Genomic DNA, 8,228 nt, shown 5'->3' on the forward strand with positions numbered 1-8,228 from the left:
GTGAGAAAGGGTCCAAGGAGCGAGAACCCGGCTGCCCTTGCCTGGTGAGCTGAGAGCTGACGTCCACCCTGTGGGCAGCCCCTCTCCCCACGTCCCGAGGTAAGGCTGCCTTTCCTGCACCCTGGGCAGTGTCATGCCTGTGTATACAGCAGGATGCACAGCAATGCACGCAGCAGGCCTGATGCCTGCCCTTGCCATGTACCTGGGGGCTTGGTAAGGGTGGAACATCCCGACAGGACACGGGCCGACCCCGGGGAGGATGTAGGGGTGAAGCGTTTGGGAGACTCTGGAGGGGATCCTCACCTGTCTGCACAGGTGGACTGAGGACACAGACCAAGGGTGGGCAGGCGGGGAGCCCAGGAAGGGTCCTGGGTCATCCCTGAGGCTGGAGGAGGGGTGTGGAGCTGGCGGTGACAGCTGTGGGGACGAGGGGCTGATCACAGGACAATGCGGAGACAGAGCATCCGAGGCAGCGGGGAAGGTGAAGACTGTGCCCGATGGCAGGACGGAGAGACCAGCAGGCGACGCTGCAGGCGCGGGTAGCAGGGCTGCTCCCTGCAGGGCAGCGCCAGAGCCCCGCAACGCTGGAAACCACGCAGTGTCCAGACAGAACCCCAGAGGATGGGGGCCCGGATGGGCGGGAAGAGTTTGGAAAAGTCACCTTATCTCCACATGTCCTGGGGGAGGGGTCCCTGCTCCAGCCTCGTTCCTTAGAGTCTCCCCACCTGCGGAAGTCAACACACTCAACAGCCGGTCGTGCACGGTGTGGAATTTGTCCGGAGGATGAAGGGGAAGCGAGGGAAAGAATGAGAAGCAAGCTCTACGTGTTTGGACAGCACATACCAGTCTAATTTCCAATCAGGAAGAGGAATTTCCCAAAGGCTCAGGCTGCCCCTGTAACCAGAATGGGGCTTAAAGCGATCCTGCCACTTTGTGGCCGGTTCCAGAAACAAGTTGAAGACAGTTTCTCAGGGGCACTGCAATCCACAACGCCTGCAGTGTTGTAAATGACAACTATGGTGGAAAAATATCTTGGGGTAAGTAATTGAAAAGGACTTGAAAACAAGGCAGAATTGCAGGAACCGGATTGCAAGACGTAGATTGGACTCGTCGTTAAATCACATGAAAGCTGCTCAACATTGCCTACGGTTCAGTTGGCCAAAAAGGGCGTACAGGTGTAAATCCATATGCCCTGTGCCAACCAAACATGCGGGAAAAACAAATCAACACTACAGAGATGCATCGCTTTGCCCCAGTCAGAATGGCCACCCTCACAAAGTGTAAAAACCAGAAATGGAGGAGAGGACGTGGAGAAAAGGGAACCCTGCTGCACTGATGGTGGGAATGTCAACTGCTAACAGCCACGCTGGAGATGGGTATGATGTTTCCTAAAAATTCTAAAAAACAGAGCTATAGGGACTTCCCTGGTGGCGCAGTGGTTAAGAATCCAACTGCCAATGCAGAGGACACGGGTTCGAGCCCTGGTGCGGAAAGATAACACATGCCGCGGAGCAACTAAGCCCGTGCGCCACAACTACTGAGCCTGTGCTCTAGAGCCCATGAGCCACAACTACTGAGTCCATGTGCCACAAGTACTGAAGTCCAACGCCTAGAGCCTGTGCTCAGCAAGAAGAGAAGCCAGTGCAATGAGAAGCCCACGCACTTCAACGAAGAGTAGCCCCAACTTGCTGCAACTAGAGAAAGCCCACAGGCAATAACAAAGACCCAACACAGGCAAAAAAAATGAATTAATTTAAAAAAATAGAGCTAGAGAGCATACGGCACTTCCACGCCTGGGTGTATATCTCGGGATAGCCATAAGTCCATAGGACACAGGCACTTCAACTATTAGTGCAGCCCTTTTGCAGGAGCCTCGACTTGGAAACAATGTAAATGTCCTTGGAAGGAAAAAATGGATAAAGAAGATGTGGTACTTCTGTACAATGGAATATTACTCAGCCATGAAATCAAGGAAATAAGGCCAGTTGCAGCAACTCAGGTGGACTTAGGTACAATCATTCTAAGTGACATAAGTCAGACACAAAAAGACACTTAGCATAAGATATCACTTATAGGTGGAATCTAAAAATGGCTACACATGAACTAAATTACAAAACAAACAGAGTCACACATTTAGAAAACAAACTTATGGCTGCTAAAGGGGAAAGGTGGGGTGGGGTGAGGCATAAACCAGAGGGTTGAAATTAGCACAGATACCATTCCAAAGACCAAATAGGTAATCGACAAGACCTCCTCTATAGCTCAAGGAACTGGACTGGGCACACTCTAGTCACCAGAAAAGAATATGTACGACTGGTAAGAATGTGAAAAAGAATTTATGGATGTCTCTCTGTAAGTGAATCAAGTGGCTGTGCAGCAGCAAGAAAGACAGCATGGAAAATCAGCTACACCTCATTATAAAAATAAATTACAAAAAAAACCAAAACCACAGGGAGAAACTTACAAAATTCGTTCAGGGGCTGTGATGAAACTTGCATTGACCCCATCTAGATCCACAGCTAAACGGGACAAGAGCAGAGGGCTCAGTCTCTGTCTCTAGGTTTACAGTCTAATGCTAGCTCAAGTCATTGTACCTCTGTTCATACACTGCTGATTATTTTCAACAAATCACAAAGATATCAGCGTTTTATATTGACTATTTGGTGCTTGGGCTGGAGTAGCAGGAAGCACCTGCTGCTATTAATCCAGGCTGAGCTATGCTAACCTGGAGCGCTACTTGGAGATGCCCAAATCTTTAACATAGTCATAACAGTCCCTTCACTTGTAATAATATTCTCTACAGTTGTACCCATTATGATTGCAGGGTTTGAAAACTGACTTGGGCCACTAATAACTGGGGCACCTGAGGAAACATTTCCCCAAATAAAGCATATAAACTTTTGACTACTTCCCCCATCATTCTTACTCCTACTCATATCACCTATAGAAGCTGGTTCTGGCACAGGTGGAACCATGTATTCAGCTCTAGCCTGCAATCTGGCCCACACAGGAGCCTCTGTCGACCTAACCATTTCCTCCTTACATTTAGCAGGTGTCTCTTCAATTCTTCGTGCTATTTCTTGTATTACTATAGTCTTTAATCCAAAACCAGCAGTCATATCCCAATACCAAACACCATTATTTTTCCCCATTATTTGTTTAATCTTCCCCAACTATAGCCATATTACTATAATTACCACTCTCAGTCCGAGCAGCCAGAATTGCCATACTGTTAAGAGATAGAAATCTCAACAGTACCTTCTTTGACCCTGCAGGAGGAGACCGAATCCTATACCAACACCTATTCTGATTCTTTGGTCACCCTGAAGTGTGTATTCATGGCCTACCAGGGTTTGTTATAATTTCACATATTGTTACATACTATTTAGGACAAAAACTGCCTTTCATCTATTTGAGAATATTACGAGTCATGTCCACCGGCTTTTTAAGATTTCTCTTGTGGGCCCATCTTATATTTACCATAAGGATAGCTGTCGACTCAGTAGCATACTGTGCATCAGCTACCATAATTACTTCTATCCCTACAGGAGTAAAGGTATCTAGCCAATTAGCAACTCTTCTTTTAAATTTTTTTTTTTTTTTTTTGCGGTACGCGGGCCTCTCACTGCTGCGGCCTCTTCCGTTGCAGAGCACAGGCTCCGGACGCGCAGGCCCAGCGGCCACAGCCCATGAGCCCAGCTGCTCCGCGGCATGTGGGATCCACCCAGACCGGGGCACGAACCCGCGCCCCCCGCATCGGCAGGCAGACTCTCAACCACTGCGCCACCGGGGAAGCCCTAATTTTTTTTTTTTTTTTTTGGCTGCGTTGGGTCTTCGTTAATACACGCCGGCTTTCTCTGGTTGCGGTGAGCGGGAGCTACTCTCCGTCGCTGTGTGCGGGCTTCTCATGGCAGTGGCTTCTCTTGCTGCAGAGCACAGGCTCTAGGCGCGTGGGCTTCAGTAGTTGTGGCTCACGGGCTCTAGAGCGCAGGCTCAGTAGTTGCGGCGCACGGGCTTTTTGCTCTGCAGCATGTGGGATCTTCCTGGACCGGGGATCGAACCCGTGTCCCATGCATTGGCAGGCCTATTCTTAACCACTTCGTCACCAGGGAAGTCCCTGATCAGCAACTCTTCACGGAGGTAATATTATATGAGCTCCCACTCTATTATGAGTTTTAGGCTTTATTTTCCTTTTTACAGTAGGTGGTTTGACAGGAATCATCTTAGCCAACTCATCCCCAGACATTGTCCTCCAGGATATATACTATGTAGTAGCACACTTCCATGACATAGTGTCCATGGGAGCAGTCTTCACTATTATACGAGGCTTTCTACACTGATTCCCACTATTCTCAGGTTATACACTTAGCTCAGCGTGAGTAAACAGTCACGTCACAGGTATATTTGTCGTAGTAAATATGACTTCCTGCAGCACTTTCTTGGCCTCTCAGGGATGTCACTACGTTAGTCTGAGTACCCTGAGGCACACATAGCATGAAATATTTTGTCTTTAGGCTCATTCATCTCAGTAGCAGCAGTAATGCTAATAATCTTCATACTTTGAAAAGCATTTGCATCCAAACGAGAAGTCTCAGCAGTGGAAACTGCTACTCCTAACCTAGAATGGTTACACGGATGCCCTCCACCATATCCTATGTTTGAAGATCCTACCTATGTAAATATAAAATAAGGAAGGACTCAAGTCCTTTTCAACCAGTTTCAAACCAACACCATAACAATTATGTCTTTCTCAATAAATGAGATAAAAGTTAAAAGTGATGTAACTTTGTCAAAGTTAAATCATAGGCTAAGTTACTGTATATCAAAAGATATATCAATTTCTTCTAGGCTCTCAAGATGCAACATCACTTGCATTACATGTTCATAATCACACATTAATAGTTATTTTTAAAATAAGTTCTCTAGTCCTCTATATTATTTCACTAATATTGACAACTAAACTACCTCATATACATACAATAGATGCACAGGTAGAGAAAATGTGAACAATTTACCAGCCATTATTGTAATCTTAATTGCCCTATCATCATTGTGAATCCTTTACAAGATACATGAAATCAATAACTCTTCCCAAACCATACAAACTATGGGTCAGTAATGATACTGACGCTACAAATACACAGATTATGAAGATTTAAATGTTGACTCCTCTGTAATCCCCACATCAGAGCTAAAACCAGGAGAATAATGACTAATGGAAGTCAACAACCCAGCAGTATAGAGATAGTCATTGAATATTAGTTTCATCTGAAAATGTTTTACACTCCTGAGCTGTTCTTTCTCAGGCCTAAAAAAAGCTGCTATCCCAGGATGCCTAAATTAAAGAATCCTAATACCGACAGGACCAGGCCTACGTTGTGCACAAGAGAGCTTGTTTTCCTGAGTTCAAAGACAGGACTGAGGGATATGGCTGAGATATGGGGTGAATCTGGAGCCCATGGGGATGCACTGTCCAAGCTCCAGGATAGGAATGGGGCCTCTGGAGTCCCAGGCCACCCACTGCGCCCTCCCGAGCAGGATCTTGGCAACATTCCCTGTCAGTGATGAGGCAGCCCTAGCACTTGTCATGCCCCAGTGCTGTGTCCTTTGTTGGTCCCATGCTCTTGGGACCACATCCACACTCTGCAGGTCCATGCTGCAGGGTCCTTTGTGCCTCAGGAGCAGAGACCACACAGCAAGCAGTTCCCTCCCCCACCAGCAGGAGGAGGGGAGGACAGCAGGGGCACCAGGGGAATCTCACTCAGACAACAACACCCCAGGGGTGCCAGTGGGGCCAGTGATGATGCAGATGAGGCCCAGGCCAAGAGGTGGAACCAGAGGACCCAAAAGGCAGCTGGTCAGGTCCTGGCTCATCTGTACCCCGGACACCTTTGTCCCTCATACACCCCCTTCCTCATACACCCTCTCCTTAAATGCAGATTCTTCAGATGCAAACAGGCAGATCTTCAGACTGAAAGTCAGCTCTTCCAAAGTGACCCGTCAGCAAACACTGCAGGATTCCACTCCAGTGGGTGCCCTGGAGTCGACAACTCAGGGACTGAAGTGGATATCGGTGCCAGGGGCAGTGGGAGGGGAAGGGGAGTGAGACTTTCATGGTTGTGGAAGTTTGGTTTTGCAAGATGAAAAGTCCTAGGAATGGTGGTGATGGCTCCACGAGAAAGTGAATAGATCTGATGCCTCAGAAACATGCACTTTAAATGGTGACGATGGTAAAGGGAATGTGACATGTTTTATTTCACTTAAAATAAATTCTTAAAATAATGTCTTGTGAATTGAGATTCCATTTCGACTCCCCTTCATCACAAATGTCGGAGGCCCAGACACAGTCGCCTACCTTAGGGGCCATCACGGTACCCTCACAGAGCACGTGGGAGACCATTCTTAGGGAGGGCTAGTCTGTGCTCACCTGACCTCTGTCCAGGGGGACCCAGGCAGTGGAGACCCCCGTAGATTAGACATATGATATGCTATGATATTAATATGATACCACCAAGTGTTGTTACTCAAAAGAACACAGAGCAGCAACCCACTCAAACATGCCTGACCTCATATGAATGTGAGAAGATTAAGAGAAGAAAAGGAACCACAGGTTAATCAGGGCAACACACTTAATGCAGAGGTTGGAAATCTCAAAGAGGACAAGACACACTGCAGGCAAAGAGCACATATGCAGTCTCCCCGTACATGTGATCCTGACCCATGCAGATGTGGTGAGACCCACACAGTCCCTGCACCCTTTACCTGGGGTCGCACATCCACACTCATCATGATAACCCCACCTCCCCAGACCCTGCACCTAAAGTCACACATTCTCTCTCAACAGGTGACCCATCGTACCCAGACCCCTCCACCTGAGTCACATGTCCACAGTCCCAGGGTGAACCGCCCTCCCCAGACTCCCCCAACTGGGGTCACATGTGCACAGCCTCCAGGGTGACCTCACCTCCCCAGACCCTGCACCTGGGGGACATGTCCCCTTGGTCAAGACACCACGGCTCTGCTGGTGGCTCCCCTAATGTGGAAACAGGCTGTGTTCCTGGGACCTCCTGGGATGGGAAAAAGTGGCAGGTGGGTCTCCTCTCCCCACACTTGTCCCAGAGAAGTCCTCCTCTTTTCCCTTTGGTTCTATTGATTTTACCTCTTTTTAAAGCTTTCATGCTAGAGGTGAACACACTTCCTTGGTTCTGGCAGGCTCAGTCCCTTCTTGTCTCACTTACTTGTTGAGAAAACTCACAGGACAGCAGGGCTGAAAGCCGAGGGGCAGCTCTGGACACTGCTGAGTAGGGACGGGAGACTGGAAGGAGAGCTCAGCAGCAGCCTCAGCTGTTACCCATCGGCCTTTTGCCCTGTCTGCCCTGCAATCAATTCATCAGCTAAACCTGCCTCCCTACGCACCATGCACGTGCTGGTGAATTGGAATTATTGCCAGGTAGCCCTCCTGCGGATTCTCCACGAGCCCCAGGGAAGGTGAACCTTGCAGGGATTAAGACTGAGCCCCCGACCATAGCACTGACCCTTGGGAGGACCAGGTAACCCCACTCAGAAGAGAGGCTGTTACTTAGACAAGCCCACCTCAGCTCCAGACCCCAGACATCTAAGCACTGACCTTCAGATGCAGGCACGGAGCTTCCCAGTACTGAGGCCAGGCCGGGTCTCTACCCAGGTTCCCATAGTCCTAGCGTACACAGAACATGGTCAGGTCTAAATCTTATTATAGACAACACGTGGTCAGCTCTAAGCATAATCAGTAGACAGGACAGGCAGAGGTCTAAATCTACTGTGTAGACAGAACTTGATCATGTTTAAACTAGCTTAGGGCTGATCTCATAGGAGGTACAGATCACACACATGGGTCTCTCACCTTTGGACACCCACATCAGGAAACTGAACAAAATCTTTGTCATTAAACATTTCAACAGGCAAAACAGAAATGTTACCAATTTCTCTGGCCACCTGATGGTCCGGATCCACGGGTGAGCCACGAACTTCTTAGAGTGCAGCCCAGTCTGCTGCCAGGACAGACAAGAAGTGGCCTGATTCCAACCTCCCAGGCTTCCAGAAGGAGGCGGCCGCACTGGAAGCCCAGGCAGGACACTCCTGCATGGTCCGGGCCGGGAGATCCGGTCTGTCCATTCCGCTGGCCGATTCCGGGCGGGGCGCTCAGGGCCGCTGAGAGCCCTGCACTCAGGTCCTGCTTCCCTGCAGCG

General features: G+C 48.9%; 1 pseudogene; it reads left to right on the forward strand.

The window, feature by feature from the left end:
• Nucleotides 1-1,016: 1,016 nt before the first annotated feature.
• On the forward strand, nt 1,017-5,344 carry LOC132518421 (cytochrome c oxidase subunit 2-like; annotated as a pseudogene).
• Nucleotides 5,345-8,228: the final 2,884 nt, after the last annotated feature.

This window comes from Lagenorhynchus albirostris, chromosome 3 (genome assembly GCF_949774975.1).
Source record: "Lagenorhynchus albirostris chromosome 3, mLagAlb1.1, whole genome shotgun sequence".
Lineage (NCBI taxonomy): Eukaryota > Metazoa > Chordata > Mammalia > Artiodactyla > Delphinidae > Lagenorhynchus > Lagenorhynchus albirostris.